A 19,149-nucleotide genomic window follows, 5' to 3' on the forward strand; every position below is an offset into this window, starting at 1 on the left:
GGTGTCATTTTTTACATTCTTATAATTCCTCACAGTATTGCTCTCCCTCACTTCCTTTCCCAAAGAATTATGACTTCCACAATGTAAATGAAATAGCCAACCACACACACACACACATGCAAACATGCACACACACACGCACACACACCCCAAAAGTGAATGTTGCAAAATTACAAAGAACAATCTCAACTTGAAAGAAGAGGTATGAGAAGACACCCCACACCATACTCCTTTGCAGAGGTAGGAGCTCCATGACTCAACTGTAACATTGTCCTTATTTTCAGACTTCTTTGAGGTATCAATCAATTACATTAATTTTTTTGTCTTCCTTTTTGTCTTAAAAATATTATTTGCTATATGAGGTCACTGACTGTCCATTTGTCACTAGGATGGTAGCAGAAATTATAGTGATGTAAAAGAAAAGCAACACCAATAAAATTTATTTTAAACTATATCACAGCTAGAAAAGATGATTTCTAGGGTTAAGAGTGGCATACAGCAAGCACACAGAGGCTGAAGCTAGTGGATGGCTAGAACTTGGGAGTTCTGACCTACAATGGGATAAACCAATTAGATCTTGGCAGTAAGTCATTATTATGATGAGCCCCTAGGAGCACTGGGCCACCAAGTTTTCTTAGGAGGGGTGAACTTACAGAATGGGTCTAAACACCCATGCTGATCAGTCATGAAATCAGGCCCATGTAGTAGTCATTCACATCCAGCCTGGAGAAGGTAGAGAGTCCCAATATTTTATTTTATTTTTAAAGTATATTTCATAGTAGAAGCCAGTGTTGGATTTGGAGCAGTAGAACATGGATTCAAATCCCTGATTTGCCTCTTAATGGCTGCCTGACACTAATGTCAGGTACTTTCTTACTATTATATTTGTATCCTCAAAGCCTAACATGGTGCCTGGAACACAAATAAACATTTAATAAATTCATGTTGATTGATTGATTGATTTGACCTCTCTGGACTTCAGTTTCTTCATCTGTTAAATTAGGAGTCAGGACTTGGTGACCTCCAAGGTCCCCTCCAGCTCTAATCTATGATCCAATAATATGATCCTAATGGGAGATCATGGGAACAAATTACTACTCCCAACCTAGTGACAAATGGACAGCAAGAAATTGGCTGAAACAATATTTTTCACTGGCTGAGGGTTTTTTTTAGTTGACATATCGATGCAAAATAAAATAAAAACAGCTTCCCAAGGACTGTTTTTAAAGCTGAATAGGACAGGAGACAATCTTTCATATGCTATGTTTTTCCCATTCTGGATTAATAAGAGAAGTAATTATCTAATAAAAAATGGCTGTTAATTACTACTGTTAGTTCTGTTAAGTACTATTAGGACAGAAGAGATTTATTTCGTCTTGTACTGCCTGAAAATTTGACATCATTCTTGGCTTCAGCTTTACCCCCCAATTATAACCCACTGGAAGTGGGAAAGGGACAAGAGCTATTCAATATGTCACAACACAGAATGAAGGGAAGAAGGGCTGGAAGTAGAGGCTTTTCAAAGAAAGCAGAGGAAATAATGCTGCACAATGACTGCAGAATATGGTTTTCTTTCTCTCCTTCTCCCCCCCCTTCTATCTTTGTGTGTGTTGTTTTGTTTTGTTTTGTTTTTTATTTTATGGGCAAAGAGTGAGCCCAAAAGGGTGTGTTCTTTCAGGTTTATAGCCCTGACTAATGGAATTGCTCTAAATAACATTTTGATCTTGTAAGGTCACACAGAGTGCTATACCTTTCCTTTCATGATTCAGGTCTGGACCAAGCATTTCCCAGAATTGAGATGGTAATGAAGTCATTAGTTTCTTCCTCCTTGAAGCCCTGGTTAGAAAGGGGAATTCTATGGGCAAAGTCTGAGTGGGCCTTTTTCATCAATCTCACACCCAGCTGAGCTGGAACACCTGTTACATTTTCCCAGGAGCTGGAGCTATAAGGCCATTTCCAATCTATTTGCTCTTCTTCTTCCCTTGCTCACTGACAAAGGCAGGGGTCCCTGTTTTCTAAGGCACTACTAATTGAAAATCTCTGACTGGTGCAAATGTTAACTCAAGCCCGAAAGAGTCCCAAATAAGGCCCCCATGATTGTTTCCTCTTTTTTTTTTAATTGCTTCTTGTAATACAGGTTATAAAAGATTAATTTGCTCAGGGGAAAAAATGAATTCCCTGCCCCCCAAAAACCTTTACTTTCCATCCATAGTGTAGGCCCATGTGTATCTTTATATCTACATGCATATTGATAAAGATATTCATATATTTCAATTAAAAAACACCAGCAAATTCTATATGAACTGTTTTTAGGGGTTTTAAATGGTTTAGCTTTTTTGTTGGGGGTTTATTGTGTTGAGCTTGGGAGTTAGTTTTTGTTCTGTTGTTTTTATTGAGGGGGTTGCTATTCTAATTTATTTTGCTTAAAATTTTTGCATCCTACAATAGTGAACACACAATTCAAAATCAGATGCCAGAGCAAATTTAAGATAATTGCAGTAGCATTAATAAGTTAAAAAAGAAAGTTCTATTTCTGGACATTCAATAATTAAAAGAAGCTAAAAGTTTCCAACAATGACCTTAATGGGAGCTGAATATATCTACAAATAGAAAAGAAGGGATATTCCTTGCCTTAATAACAATCCGTGGGAAAAAGGATAAAGGACAAGGACAGGCTTAGGGGATATAGCTCTCCAATCACCAGCCAGCTCTGAGAGACAAAAAAAGGAAGAAAGAAAGAAACTGGATGCAAACACATTCCCAATCACCCTCTCCTTTGGGTTTCAGAGCTCCCCTGGGACCTCATACTTAAAATCAAAACTTAGTGGACTACAGCTCACAAGTCAAAACACAGTCAATAACAAATCTAACTCTCTATCATCACCCCAAGTGTACATTTCAGCAAAAGTCCTAAGAAATGGATTGTCTTTGAGTTTAGGGCTGTGTTTGAATTGGGGTGGGAGAGCAGGGGAGGGTCAGGTGTCTTTGACATCCCTCCTTCTTAAAGGAACTGCACTCATTAGCAATGCTTACTGGGAGGATCCTGGGTTTTGAAAAATTGTTGGCATCCAAATTAAAGAGCAGAGGCTGAACCAGGCTTTCAACCATCTAAGATGGGGGTAGGGGCACTTATTTTGTATCAAGGGAAGAAAAATGAATTATACATTGCTAATTAATTAATTAAATGCCCAATATGATTATGTCCCTGCTATTAGTGGTATAGTGTTCCAGAGTCCACACAGATTTCTGAAATCATGGGTTTAGGATTCCTGGATACTCAGTTTTTCCATGGAACTTTAGTTCCAAATGAGAGCAAAGTAGGTGGTTCAGTGGATAGAGTCCTAGACCTAGAGATAGAAAGCCCTGAATTCAAATTGACTTTCAGATGTTTACTACCCTGTGTGACTGTCAGCAAGTCAACCTCTGCCTCAGTTTTCTCAACTGTAAAATGAAGATAATACTAGCACCTACCTACCAGCGATATTATGAGGCTCAAATGAGATAATATTTGCAAAAGGATTTAGCATAGTACCTGGCACGTAGTAGGTATGTAATAAATGTCCATTCTCTTCCCTTTCCCTATTTCATACTGGTATGACTCCATTTAAAGAAAATCCTGTGTAGGGGAATCCAGCCTTTAGCAGATTGTTCGCATGACCAAAAGATTCACCTCCTTTAAATAGATCCTAAAGAGATCATACTTTTTAAGTATTTCTATTAACCACTTGACAAAGAAGCCTGGAAACAAGGGAAAGTGAGGTAAGCTAAGATCAGTATATCAGTGAATAGATAATGCCCACTATGTGTCAAGCACTATGCTAAATGCTAGGGATACAAAGAAAGGCAAAAGATAAGCCCTGTCCTGGAGGAGCTCACAATCTAATGGGCTATGCCATGTACAAACAAGCTATTTACTAGCTAAATTTGAAATAATCAGTGGAGGGAAGGCTTTAGGATTGAAGAAGGTCAACAAAGGCTTCCTGTAGAAGGTAGAATTTTAGCTGGGATTCAAAGTAAGTTTCTGTTAACTGTCACACTATTACTCTAATATCACATTTTTTTAGTGTATGACAATCAATCTTACATCAAATCAAAATGAAGTATTTCTAAAATGACCAAATCATCTCTGGAAAAATGTGATTTACCTGAAGTTTTACTTGAATGCAACTATATAAAAGAGGAATTATGATCAGAAATGACCCCCATATATTCAGTGGACTTCCAAACTGAGTGTGATGCACAGATAGAAAAGACAGAAATATGAGAAGATACCTTTCAATTATATGGCATGTCTCACCCAATTATTCGAATGCTTCCATTTCTTACAACAAACCTGGTTCAAAGAAAAGAGGAACTATTAGAATTATTATTATACCTGGAACTACTGAGGACCAGAAGAAATCAAAGAGATGAGGTGATTTAGTCCAGGTCCCAAAAGACCCAAGGAAGGGAGGAGTAGAAATATCGGCCATGTTGTGGATATCCCAGTTCCCTCCATACTGCACTTCCCAGTCCCTTAGAGTCATCAGTCAAAATCTTCATTTGGATTCCCCTTAGGTTTCCAAGATTAGGCTAAGTTATTTGAAAATATGCTAGAAGTCTTCTTCATTCTCCCCTTCCATTGACCTCAACATGGTTAATTGCATTCCAGTAATATGATCAATCACCATTTATCATAAGCCAGATGTCAAGATTTAAATATATTTTAGCTTAACTTGTTGTAATGGAAATGGAATGTATCCTATTTCCTCTTAAGAGAATTTTATTTTACCATTGTCCCTAAAAATCAAAAGGACAGCATGGTATAGTCGAATTGAGACTTGGTTCTGAATTATAGTACTGACCCTAAATCTGGGTGACTTTGACCCAGCTGTGATGGACTTTACTTTCCTCTTCTGTAAAACTAGTAGGCAAGATAACCATGACCTATAATGTCCTTTCCAGCTCTAAACTTATGATCCCATGATATTTCCATGAGGAAAACATTCTTAGAGCATAGATTTAAAGCTAAACATGACCTTCGAGATCATATAACTCTGTTCCCTCTAAAGACTGAACTGGAAACTCCAAGCAAGATAGTAACTTTAACTAGTTAAAGATAGTAACCAGTCTTGTGGTTTGCATACTTATAAGAATGGTGGCAGCAACATTATTCCTTCCACAAATGCTCCAATTCTGGGAACTCTCCTCTGACATCAGGTCCTGCCATTCTTCTTTTAACCATAGGAATTTCTCCCAATTTAGGGATCATTTAATTCTACTCACCAGGGCTAGAACTTAGCCTCCCTCTTTCTCCTTTGAATTACACTGTGGTAATATCACATTACAATAATTTAGCTTTGAAGATACTATACTCCAGTCTGACTGTTCCTTAAATCTAAGGAATCATTTAAACAAGGATGGAAATTTGAAATCTATGTGTCAGTGAAGGATTCCTGTAGTGTTTAGTCCTTGGAATCAAAGCACACTAGAGACATCATTGTGAAATCCTTCAGGCAAGTCAGTAGTATAAGAAATTAAATTGTTGTTTGTCCTTCATTTTCAGAGAGGACCAATGACGTCACCCAAGGCAATGCCTTGACTTGTGAGTGAAATAGATTTAAGTGAGGCAGAGTTGCACAAAGTCATCAGTTTTACTCTTTCTTCCAGATAAATCAAAATTAAGAAATTAAAACTACACACCCAAGAGATTATTTCCTGAGTTTCATTATGAACTTGTTCTGTTTTTGTCCTATTTTTGACTAGACTAGTGATTTCACTGATCTAGAAAACTTCTAGTGCAGTGGATGGAGCAGTGGGCTTTCAAGAAGAAATGGATTTGAGTTCTGCCTCAGATGCTACAAATGTGCTCTTGAGCAAGTAATTTAACCTCCCTGGGCCTCAGTTCCCTTATCTATAAGATGAATGGGTTAGATTCAATGAACTCTAAATTCCTGTCTAGCTTTAAATCTGATATTGAGAGCCTCTTGGCTCTCAGATCAATCATCTTTCACTAATTCATGTCTCCTCTTTTTCCTTCTCTCTTCCCAACTTCTTTTAAAGACTTCAGTCAAGTAAAGCCAGTGGGATTTAGTGAGTGCCTACTATATAGAGTACCACTGCATAAATCACTTAAGCTCTGTACCTCAGTTTCTTCATTTGTAAAATGGTGTTAATAATATCTTCACTACCTGCTCATAGGGTCATTGTGAGGAAGGTACTTTGTTAAACTTAAGGTGCTATAGGACTATGGGTTATTATTATAGAAATATGAGTTATTATCAAGTACTAGGTAGATATAATGATGAATATAACCTAGTTTCCTGCCTTCAAAACACTTGGAGTTTAGTAACTGGGGACAAGATACAAAAGAGCTCATGAGAAGTACAGAGTGCCCAGAGAATTTAAAAGAGAAAAAAGGCATTTCTAGTTGGGGGAATTGGATAGGAAAAGCTTCTTGGTGGCACTAGCATTGAGCTGGGCCTTGAAGGATGAATATCATTTTAATTGGAAGAGATAGTGGCTTGGCAGATAAAAAATAATGGGAAAAAAATCCCCCTGTCACCAACATCAAATAAAGCAGATTTATTTGATCCTGTTGGACTGTGATCCCCACAGCTCTGCCCACCAGCCCGGGTGGCTCCCTCTACCACCCTGGAACCAATTAGACCTTCTGTCATTGGGGGTAGAGGTTTTCCTTGTGGCATTGGTCTCCCTTCCCAATACCTATCTAGTGCTCAGCAGCACACTGAGAACCATTTGAAAGTTGTTGGCTCACTGATAACAAGACTCTACTTCTCTAGATACCTACTGAGGCCAAGACCACTTTTCCTCACAAATCTCCCACAGCCTTTTTCTTGAGCCAGGACTTACCTTCAAAGATCTCTGCCCTACAGATTTCATGTCATTTCCAGAAATCACTCAAACAAGCTTTAGCTGTCTTCTCCCTGTTTCCCTTCCAACCTAAGTTGTACTCCAGAAGCTAGAAAAGACTAGATTTTCTAGCTAGAAAAGCTAGAAGACTGATTACTGACAATACACAGATTCAAAGCAGGAAAGAAAGTCTACCTCACCTACAGGTAAGGAAAGGGAAAAATGAAGGCTAGGGTTGAGGTGAGGTTGGGGGGAATGCATCCTCCCTAGGGAAAAAAAAAACCCTTTATATGTTGGTACAGTGCCCCCAGGAAAGGGCTTTTATGCACTGGCCCTGCTTTTTACAAGCTCTTCCCCTTCTCTACACAGCCCTTTTAATACAAGTTAAAAAAAAATTCCAAATTCCTCATTTGTTTAGCCTGAAAATCCCCTGCACATTCCCACAAACTACTTCCTTTTCTCTCTTTTTTAGCAAGACTCCCCTCTCTCTCTTTAATGAAGAGAAGTTCAGAGGGTTTTTCCCATGAATAGATGGCAGGCACCTGGGAGTTATGAATTTTAAAGTGATCATTTTCTTTCAGCCATGCTGGACAATGGGGATCTCCTTTTGACTCACTTTCACAGCTTTGAGAGGCTCTCAGATCAGCCACATTCCAATCAGACTGGAGTCAGATCAGAGCTGTGCTGGGCTGCATCAAGGTCTCTCACAGAAAGACAAGGAGCAGATGGCCAACACTGAGCTCTCCTCCCCTTTTCAGAATGCAATGGAAGGCAATGTGGGAAAGCGTTCCCCCAGCATTGCCTATTGATCCCTGAATAGAACCACCACATGCCACCAGCCTGTAGGTATGAACCTCTGTTAACAGATGGTGAGATCATTATGAGCAATTAATTCCTTTAATGTATCAGTGGGAACATGTTGGAAAGGATGATGCAAGCACAGAAGTGAATAGTGAACTTCTCACTCCTGGGGGAGAGAGCAGTAGCTACATTGGTGGCGGGTGGGAATATTCTTTCCAGGCTAGCTGCCTTATGTACTCAGGAACAGGAGCTAGAAACTTGGTCCACGGGACTGAAGCATGGTTTTCATTAACTAATTGTCCCTCATTCCCTTCTATCTGTGATTAAGACCAGATTTCTTTCTGGGCCACTTTTAGAAACATAAACAGTCCAAAAAAAAAAAACAGGAAAATTGAAAACAATATTCTGTCAACAAGTCCAAGTACACATAGAAAATCATGTTCACAAAAATTAGAAGAGGATGGAGTCTGAGAGATCTTTTGCTAAATACAACTTCAGTTGTGCAGTTATAAATCTAAATGGAAAGTTCCTTTCAACAAAGATTTAGAAAGTTACAAATAGAAGATGTTCATCTCAGTGCTGGAGGATTCAACATTCTATGTGTGAGGCTGTGTAAATGAGCATGCATTTAAGAGGCTACATGAAAATGCCAAATGTGTTCATATAAATATATATATGTGTGTGTGTGTATATATATATATATATATATATATATATATATATATATATATATATAATGCATATAAGTACCAGAGCTATTCTAATAGCCTTATTCCCATTGAAAAATAGAGCTGGATTCCATTTCAATGGCAGTATTGCTAGGACACTCAAGAAGCAAATGGTGAAAAATTTGTACTCCCACCCCCACCCTAGGGTCATTTTTCACAGATATTACTTTCATTAGAGTACAGATTACTATAAAAACTGTGGCATTCTCATTGCTTTTCTCCTCCTTTATGTATCACATGAATGGTGGGCTGTTATTTTTTTTCTTTCATAGGAAGAAGTAAAAGCTTAGGGCCAATATGGATGGCTGGGTTAGCCCTTGGGCTTTAAGGAGATAGAAAAATGTGAACAGGAAATACAGGCAACTATTCACTTATTCATATTTAAATGACACGTTTTGCTTGTAATTAAGACACTCCAGTAGTGTCTCTGTTCACGAAATTTACATAACTGTACAATAGCTTGCCTAAGTGAACAGCAAATGGGAGTTAACCTTGAAGTGTATTATCTTAATTGAATAAATCTGGCTTTAATTCAATAAATTAAAAACACAGAAATAATATCTCCAAAGCCTTTAAAAAAATAATGGATTTGCCATCCCTTATAATACAGCTCAGTACTGTTTGTGGTTGTGTTGGAATGCCCAGGCATTTTTCAATATGATTTTAGAACTTAAAAAACATTCTGATGCACCTTTGCTATTTTCTCCTCATTGTTCCCAAAGCAAATCAATGTCACTTTCTGGAAATCATTGATAAGACTATCTGAACACTGAATCAAAACATATTATCATGCTTATTAGAGATGTTCCTTTCCTACTTCACTCCACTAGCCCCATCTCTAGTGGGCATTAGGTCCTCCCTTCCCCCACTTATGTACTAGCTGAGTGCCCCACCACTGCACAGTGAGAAAGGTAGGTGGGAGAATATAGATTTTTGCATAGGCTAAAAAGGAGAAGCCACATTCCACCACTTTTCCATTTAAATCAGATTTACATGGAGTGTAAATCCCCTCAGAATAGAGTAAGTCACAAAGGCCTCTGAATGCTCCTCTCCCAAAGTTTGTTGCATTAATCAGGATCTCGTTTCAGTGATTATATAGTTAAGGAGAAGAAATCATGCAATATGTTTTTATTTGCATGAAATAAGTTAATGAGGCACCACCTGTGTCTTGTATCAGTTTGCAAAAGAAAACAGGAGAGCACAGGTGCTCCAATAACATAACTGCAGCTTTTGTATATTAATTTATAATTGCTGAAAGACCAGCATCCCATATCTGAACTCAGCAGCATGAGCTTTTAAAGAATCCCATGTACATACACATAACTCGTATGTAAAATTCATTGTGAGAAAATTCCTAATTTCTGGGCTGGCAAAAAGAAAAAAAAAAGCGATAATTCATGCTTCTTCGTTCTCACAGCGTTCACTATTGTAGCATCTGTGAGATACAATGTACACGCTCAGCCATAACCCGTATGGCTGGAAAAGAAGCATTCACACTGTGAATTACCATTTTTCCCAGCATCCAGAGCTAGCCAAAGACAGCACAATAATAAACTAGAAGCCCCTTTGTCTGTTAAACATTGTTCTTCATTACTACAAGAAAAGCAAATTGTCTTTGTGTAGAGGAAGAGTGGCAGACAACAGCCCTGGGAGTTGGGGGAGGGGGGTTGGATCACTTGCTGACCACCTCACAGACACAGATGCCAGTCATCAATCTTTTTTCCTGAGGAGCCCACCCAACTATGCTTTCGAAATCATTTCATCTACAGACGCGTCGGGGATATATCCCTTGTTTGATTGAGTGGGATACTGGATTACGGACTCACAGGATGCCTTGCTTTCATGTGGGAGAGAGTCCTGGAGTTTGCCTCCACAGATACTATTTGAACTCGCTATAGTGTGTCCTGGCTTACTGTTTGGGTGAAGTGAAGCTTATCAGAGATGTGCTGTTTTCTCGGGACCAACATGTTCAGCAGGGTCTGTCTAGCAAGTCATTGTGGTGGAGAGTTGGGACACTTGATAGGCAAAATGAGCCAGGAAAAGGTGAATAAATCCTGCAGCAGATTGGACAAAATCCAGTGTAAAAATATTGATATTATCAAGAGGTGACCTGGAAGTTAAGAAATATGTGTACTTCAGTGAGGGTATTTATCTGAGGAAAAGGTGCTTATAATGGAAATAGGTTATTTATAAAGAATTAGTGAATTTCTGGGGTGTGGTTTTGTTTCCTCGAACTGTAATAAAATGGCAATAAAGCTTACCCATACAATAACCCTGCTTTTGCACCAACTTGCTAAAATGAAAGATCATGAATATCTTTTCATATCAAGGTCAATGGTCAAACCAAGTTCTTATTTCAAATCTTGGAGAAAATTACCTTTCTGTGACATGTGATGTGACCTCCTATGGATCATTTCTATAGGATGTCACAAGAGAGGCCTGTTTAAAAGCCTGCTCTTGTTAACCTCAAGGAAAGGTTGAAGGGGACTGCTGAGCATGAAGTGAACAGCTAATGTTGCTTCGGTCATTCCAACTACATTGGGCAAAGATGAACTTCATGAAATAAATAACCTATATCCAGTAGTTCAGAAGCAGTTCAAATTATTTGCTTTCTGACAAAAAAAGATAAATTTAAAAAATTATGAACCCATGAGAGCTTTGCAAACCTTATTAGTGGAATAACTACAGAAAAATTAACTCTGTAAATAACATATGAGTCCCAAATTGCTGCGCTGAGTAGTGCTATTTTGTGATTGCTAGTTTCGGAGGTTCATTACTATGGTTTTAATTTTTTTTTAAATTCACTGGCACTGGAAGGAAGAATATATTCCCTTGCTCACCTTTATTTTTTCTGCTTCATGAACAAATTATAATGAAAAAAAGTAAGCTACTTGAAAATAGGAACTGTTGATTTTTTTTCTTTTTTTTTAAATTTGTTTCTTCAGTACCTTGGGCAGTACCTTTTACATAGAAAGTGTTTTATAAATGTTTGTTGAATTATATGTCTAATGTATAAATCTGGAAACAAGCATTTGAGAAATAACCAAATATTAACCAAAAGTGTGAGAGCATCCATGTGTCACCATAGCATTCCAATCAGAAAAGCAATGTTTTTGTCCTAAACTATTGCTTAGTTAATTTGCCGCATGTGAAAATTCAAAAATGAAGTCTGTACTAATTTTTCACTGAGTGTTCACATGGTCAAAAGCAAGCACATCATCCAAGAAAGAAGTCATTGAAATCATCAAGGGAGGGTTAGAAATGAGCTTTGTCAGTATCTTTGAGAAAATAGGTTAAAAAAAATGAATCAAACCCTGAACATCTGTCTTCAACTCTAAGTTCCCAACTTTCTGGGAAAAGGGGCAATGAAGATTACATGATCTAGTTTCAAACACAAACTATTTGGTCATTTCAGTTGATTCCATCTATATGTCAAAGGAAATAAATGAGAGCTGATGGTTTCACTTCTAAAAAAATACTGTTGAAAGTTTGTGTGCTGCTTTCCAAACTGTCAAAACTAACATACTTTTTTTTTGAAATTTTCAGCTTGAATGCTCTCTTCTTAATTCAGAGTGACAACATTTATTGTTAAATTCAATGCGCAATGGCGTTTATTACAGCTCTAGCTTCTTTTTCTCACTGAGAGAAACGTGTTGAACTTCCTGACTCCTAAAGTGCTACCACACTTATTTTTTCTCTCTGCATCATTATTCAAGCTTATACTCTTTGTTGAGTCTTTTTCTTGTACCTTCAAACATGACCACCCAGTATCATTCATTTTACAAAAACTTTTGCTGACCCTAATGACTCCTCTAATGATGCCAGCATCTTTCTCTCCATTGCTACCACATTTCTAGTATGAGTGTCCTATAGCCTCTGCTATAGCTTGCTTCTTATCCATTTCCTTTCCAAACACTTTTCAATCTAGCTTCGGTCTATATCTCTCTCCTGCAGCAGCACCCTCAAAGGTAGTCTTGTCAATGTAGAGGTGTTTTCTCTTAATATGCCTTGACCTCTTAGTAGATTTCATATGGCTCAACACTTCTCACTTCTTTAAAATCTCTTCTTCCTTCGTTTCTCTGACAAAATGCCAGTTCTTACATCTCTCTAATCATTCCTTTGTTATTATTATTTCTACTTCATCCTCTGACTCACTTGCTATGAGTATTGTCCCCCTCTATTTTCTTTGAATGCTTTCTCCTAGAGGATCTCTTTCATTCTCATCATGTCAGCTATCACATCTAGGCTGTCTTGCTTTCCCATCTGAGTTCTATCTGACATACCAGAATGCCTACAGAACCTTTCTACTTAAATGTCCCACTGCCACCTAAAAGGCAAATGTACTTCTTGTAACTCGGCTCACGTTTTTTCTAGTGTTGTGACATGTCCACCCTTAAACTATAAATTGCATCCATCCTTCAATGCCCAGTTTGATCCTGCTTCCTCTATAACACTTTTTTTTTTAAACAACTAAGCTCTCCTCCTTCTCTGAGCTCCAAGGAAAGCCATTGTCTGCACTACTTTCTTAAGCATTTGATGACAGTGTCCAGTAATATTATTTAAACGCTTATTATGTATATGTTTTTCCTGTCAAGATTTTAAGTCCTATGAGAGAAAGCCTTATACCTCTGTTATGTCCCCCCCCACAGTGCTAGGCATAGAAGACAAGAAATAAGTAAGCCTTTAGCATGGTATTTGTTCATGCTGTGCAACTGCTCAAGGCAAACTCAACCTAAAAGTGCTGTTCTATTCAACCACAGGGTCTTCAATCAAATACTAAGAGGAAATCAAAAGGAATAAAACCAGTACCACTCGACCACAGCACTCCCAACAAATGTGTGTTGATTATAGTGTTTTATCTCTAAAGTCCCTTCTACTGCTAAATCCCATGGTCTAAGGATTGCCTTCAAAGGATGTCATGTTGTGTGTGTGCCTGTTCATTCCTTGTCTATATTACTAACAACCAACAAAAGAGTTTATTTGGAGCATCAAAAATAAAGGACATTCAACAAATAGGGGTTGGACTGAGGGTGTAGAACAAGGTATGGTATTTTTGGACATGACTAACAACGGAATTCATCTGCTTGACAATATACAATCATTACAAGGATTTTGTTTTTCTTATTTTCCAATAGAAAATGAACATTTTTTTTTTCCAAAGGAAAATGACTTGCCCCTTCACTGGAAGTGGCTCAGAGAGAAAATAGATTTATATTATTTAAAAATAAATTTTAAAATAATAGAAACAATTATTTTTAAATAACCAAGTTCAACTTAAGATATGCAGATAATTGAGAGAGAAACCAGTTTTTAACATGATTCATCCAAATAATGGTCTCAGTTTTCTACTTGGCTTTTGACATGGAGATGTACTCTCAGTACAAAACAGAAAAGGTGGAAGATGCTGAGGAGAGAGGGTAAAAATGGATTGTGGAATGAGCTTGGAAGGATGGTGGTGCACAAATCATTTTCCCCTCTTTTTAGTGAGCTGATATGAAGCTGTTCAACTTCAGAGCTCCTATTTAAAGTCATTATCTCTGTTTTTACATTAATCAGCATCACGATTTACAGGGAATTGAAGTGATAGTGGGGTGGTAACTTTGGTATTATACTTTGGTAAATCCTATTTCCACCACAGTATATCATGGATGTAACTAACAATCAGGGTTTTTATGATCAGAGATAGGATAATCAGTCCCATGGCAATAAGAGACATTTCTATTGCCCAGGTGTGATTCTGCATATTTTTCATTCAAAAGGGGAAAAAAAATCAAGACCAGTTGGAAGTCAATGATGGTGTAGACTCAAGCAAAAGGAAAATTCATTTGGGATTTTCAAAAAAACTACCATAACAATAACAACTCCCATCATATATTACTTTAAAGTTTACAAAGAACTTTCTTCAGGCAATGCAAGTATTACTATCCTCATTTTATATATGAGGAAACAGACCCAGAGAGTTAAATGTCCTACTCCACATCAAGTAGCTAGGAAGCACCAGGGCAAGAACTAGAACTCCAATTTTATGATGACAGGATGCAGAGCTGGAAGAAAGCTCAGAAATCGTTTAGTCCAAACCTTTCATTTGTTTCCAGCTGAAGAAAAGGAATACTAGAGAGCTGAACATGGGGTTCAAGGTGAAGTTCCCTGACTGTGCATCCAGGGTCCTGCTCATTATCCCCTACTGTTCTCATGTAGCTCATGCCTTTTATCATGTTGTGACTTTTTAGAATGCCAGTGGAATTTGAGAATTGGCATCTTTGTCACAGTTGTTGGGTCACTTAAATATGGAGTGGGTAGGGACTGACAAGTTTTCTAAATTGGCAACAAGTCAAATTACTGAATACATCTTCCTCATATTTACTTTTAGTCCTTTGAAGACTCACTGTCATGCCTGCTCGGTTGAGGACCTTTAGTAGAGCCCAACCCATTTCTGAGGTAGGAACAGTATTAGAGTTTGGGATACCTAGTGGTTTCAATCTTTTTTTGTGCTTGGCTTCAGTCACAGTAGCATAAATATATGAATACAAGTCTTGATCCTTGCTTATATCTCATAGTCCCCTAATAGTGTCATCTCATTGAACATTAAAATGTTCAAGGAATCCTAATTTTACAACGGGAAAATGGCATACTGAGAGAAAAACTATTCTGCTTTTCGTAACATTGGTGGTGTCGCTGAAAATAGAGTGCAGAGTTAAATGTCTTTCCACCTCTGATTGTGCATCTACATAGCAATGCATTCAGCTGGGCCATCATCAAGTACAAAGGACAGCATGTTATACTAACCAAAAAGTAATTTATGTATATTTTAGATGCATTTTTGTAAATCATAGGTAGTTGTGCTTGAGAGAAACATTCAAATGTAGAGGTCTTTTTTTTTATTTGAAAATCTTCATTTACTAAGCCAAAGTTTTTCAATGAAACAAATGAAGGTAAATGTGACATCTTGGTGACTTTGTTAAAGTCAATGACCCAGTGCTCTAGTAATTAAAGCACATTTAAAATTAACTTAATTTCAAGGAGCTCCAAAAATTCATACACACAGAGAAAGTCAACATCTTCATATTGCTAACAGATCAACTAACCTCAGATCATGGTCATCAGAGGGAAAAGACAGCAGAGAGGAGAGTGGTGTAGTTTGTGAGGTAACCCATTCCCAGAAGGATAGTAAAATTTTCTTTCTTACAATGAGCTGAAATCTGCCTTCCTATAATTCCTTGTTCTGTGCTACAGAGGAACTCCATGAAAATCTATATGAAAGTCTTTCCACATTAAATCCCTTCAGATAATTAAATGCACCTATTAAGTGCACCCCCACCCCCAACCCATTTTTTTTCTCTAAGTTTAACATCCTTATTTCACCAGTGACATAGTTTTCAGATATTCTTACAACTGTGTTGTCTTTCCCAGGACACACTCCAGTTTGTCAGTTTCCATTTGAACATGTGACATCCAGGACTGAACACAATAGTCCAGAAGTAATCAGGCTGGCTCCATCGTTGGTTGAATTGGGCTGGATTAAATGAACTCTGAGAACAATGAGGTGTATTACTTCTTTGATGTGGGTGCTGTACTTCTATTAATATTGCCCAAGATAGCACTAATTATTTTAGCTGATACATCAACATGTGTCCCACAAAAATCGGACAGACAGAGAGGGGGAGAGGGAGAGAGGGAGAGAGAGAAAGAGAGAGAGGGAGGGAGAGAGAGAGAAAGAGAGAGAAATGTATAACTAGTTCAGTATTTTCTCTCCTATTCATGCAGATGTTGGAATCAAATAAACTTAGAAGAGAAAAGGCAAGTCAGATGAGAACTCATCAGTTAAGTAGGTCATGGCATGATAGTTCTTAGAGGAAGCAAGACACCAACTTGGCATCTGGTCTGATGATCCACAGAGCAGGGAAGCAGTTTAATTCATACAACTCCAAATACTATCTTCCCTGGCATTTTCTTGAAGTAGGGTCATAATTCTTAATGGAGTTCAGTTTATTTATTAGGATCTTTCAACCTATCTGGATAAAAATAATTAAGTAGTCAAAAGCCCTACATCAGATTGGAAAGGTGGAAAAAAAACTACCCACCATTCAAATGTTATAATAATGATGATTTCTTAAAAGCTAGCATTTATTTAGTGCTTAAGGTTTTTAAAGTCCTTTATAAATATTTTCTCTTTTTGTCATCACGATAACCTTGGGAGAGAGGTGATATTTTAATCCCACTTTACAGATGAGGAAAATGAGGCACAGAGAGGTTAAGTGATGTGATTGGAGTTACACAGTTAGTAAGCGTTTGAGGTCATATTCGAACTCAGACCTTCCTGATTCCAGGTCCACTGAGACACCTAGCCAACTAAAGTATGTTGACAAAATCTTCTTGCTAACTTTATGGACAAAACAGATGTGAATAGTTAGGTAGACGAAGAAAGTTGGAGTGAGGGGGGCTCCATAAGAGTACTAGAGGGATCTGATATTGGTTGTATGCTTTCCAACATTTCAGTTAATGACTTGCATGAAAAGAAAGAATAGCAGTCCTCACATGTTTACATCTATGGGATGAGGAGGAGATGTAACTTGTTTTGCTTGATCCAGGAAAGTGATACTATATATTAAAGAATGTAAGAGCTGGCTAGAATCTCAGTGACTAATTGGTCCGATCCATGCATAAAAGGGATATTTATTTTGACATACCCTACACCTGGTCATCCAACATCTTCTTGAAAACCTCCAAAGAAGAGGGCACATAGTACATTTCAAAGCAACCTACTCCACTTTGGGATGACTTTCATTTTTAGGACTTTTTTTTCTGACATCAAGGTTAAATCTGCCTCCTTTCAGCTGAGTTCGAATCTGACCTCAAACACTTACTAACTGTGTCACCCCAATCACATCACTTAACTTCTCTGTGCCTCATTTGTGAACCTAGATGTTGGTGCTCCTTGGTCTGGTGATTATGTATCTATTACTTTGTTTAGACAGTTGGAGCCCTGTCTACTGGATTCTTTCTTGGATATTCACTTCTCTCTACTTATATATTTTTCTCATTGTTTAATTAAAGCAAGATTACTAACCCCTTTGAATCTGTCTTTCCTTTAAAAAAGCAGATCAAGAACCTGTGTTAGCAGCCCTCCTGTGTGCTGGTGTTATTGGTTTTACATCTCTACAGCAGCTGCCAGTAGCATTCCTGCTACATCAATTTCCAATCATTGCTCCTGATTCTGTCTTCTAAGATCACACAGAGCAGGAATAATACCTCCTCTACTTGACAATCCTTCCAACACTTGAAGCTGGGTATCATGTCTTCCCTGAGCTTTCTCTTTTATGAACTGACCATACCCAGTTCTTTCAATCAGTCTCATATCACATGCTAACTTACCAATATCTTTCTTAAACTGTATTACCCAGAACTGACCACAGTACTGCTGATGAGTTCTGAATATAGAGAGCCTATCCCTCTCCCTATTACTGGAAGCTATGCCCCTCTTAATGAAGCTCAAAGTATGGCTATTATATCACACTGCTTATTTATGTTGAATGGTTCAAGACTCCCAGATCTTTTTCAGAACAACTTCTAACTACTGTCTCTCCAGATTTTACTTGTGAAGCTTTTTGGTTCTGAGTTTGTTTTTTTTACCCAAGGCAAGACTGCACATTTACCCCTATTAAGTGCTATCTTGTTAGTCATGCCAAGGCTAACTAAGATGGTATTGATTTTGCAAGGCCTGTGCCTCTCCCAGCTCTGTCATTCACAAATCTGATGAGTACATCATTTATGACGTTACCCAAGTCATTGATTAATATGTTAAACAGTAATATGTGTAAGTTGCAGAGAGGCAGATTTTGACTTATATCAATAAGGACAAATTTCCTAGCCATCAAATCTGTCCAAAAGCTGAACAGTCTTCCTCAGGAGGTATTCAGTTATCCCTCATTGCAGATTTTCAAGCAGAAGTTGAATAACCACTTATTGGGGCTATCATGGAAGATATTCTAGTTTAGGTATTATAGATTTTATTTGTGAAGTCTCTTTGAGTTCAATAATTAAGCTTCTGCCAGGAACATAGAATTCATAGAGGGCAAGTAACTGCCCAGGGGCCACACAGGGAATAAGTGGGAAAACCTCAACTTGAACCCAAGTCCACTAACTACCAATGTAGCCCTCTTTCCACTGTACCCATACTATCTCTTGAAGAGTACCATACTTAAAGCTTTTAGGAAGCATAGAAACAGTGAGAAAAGCCCTGAACAAGAAGTCAAGAGACCTGTATTCTGGCCCCAGCACTGGTACTTACCAATTGTATGACTTCAGGATAACCACTTATATCTGACACACCTTACCCTCGTAGTTGCTTAAATTTTTTCACTCCTGTGGCTTTCATTTTCATTCTTGTTCAACTGTACACCAAGAAAGTCACAGATTAGACCACATAATTCCTTTGATTACTTAACTTTCCAGAACCTGAACTCTCAAAGTTCATGACTGTAATCTCGTTTCTTCTAACCTTGTCCAGTCTGTTGACAGAACTGGCTCAGTATTTGGGAGGCTCTGAAAGAAACTATGGGAGAGAAGAGATATTAGGTTGACTAACAAAATGAAGGTCTGCAGAGCCATCGTGCTGACCTCATTGTTACACACCTATGAAACCTAGACAGTATACCAGCACCATGCCAGGAAACTGAAATGCTTCCATTTGAATTGTGGAAGATCCTGAAGATCACCTGGCAGGATAAGATACCAGACACTGAGGTCCTTTCTCAAAGTAAACTGCCAA

This window comes from Notamacropus eugenii, chromosome 4 (assembly GCF_028372415.1).
Source record: "Notamacropus eugenii isolate mMacEug1 chromosome 4, mMacEug1.pri_v2, whole genome shotgun sequence".
In the NCBI taxonomy this organism is placed as follows: Eukaryota; Metazoa; Chordata; class Mammalia; order Diprotodontia; family Macropodidae; genus Notamacropus; species Notamacropus eugenii.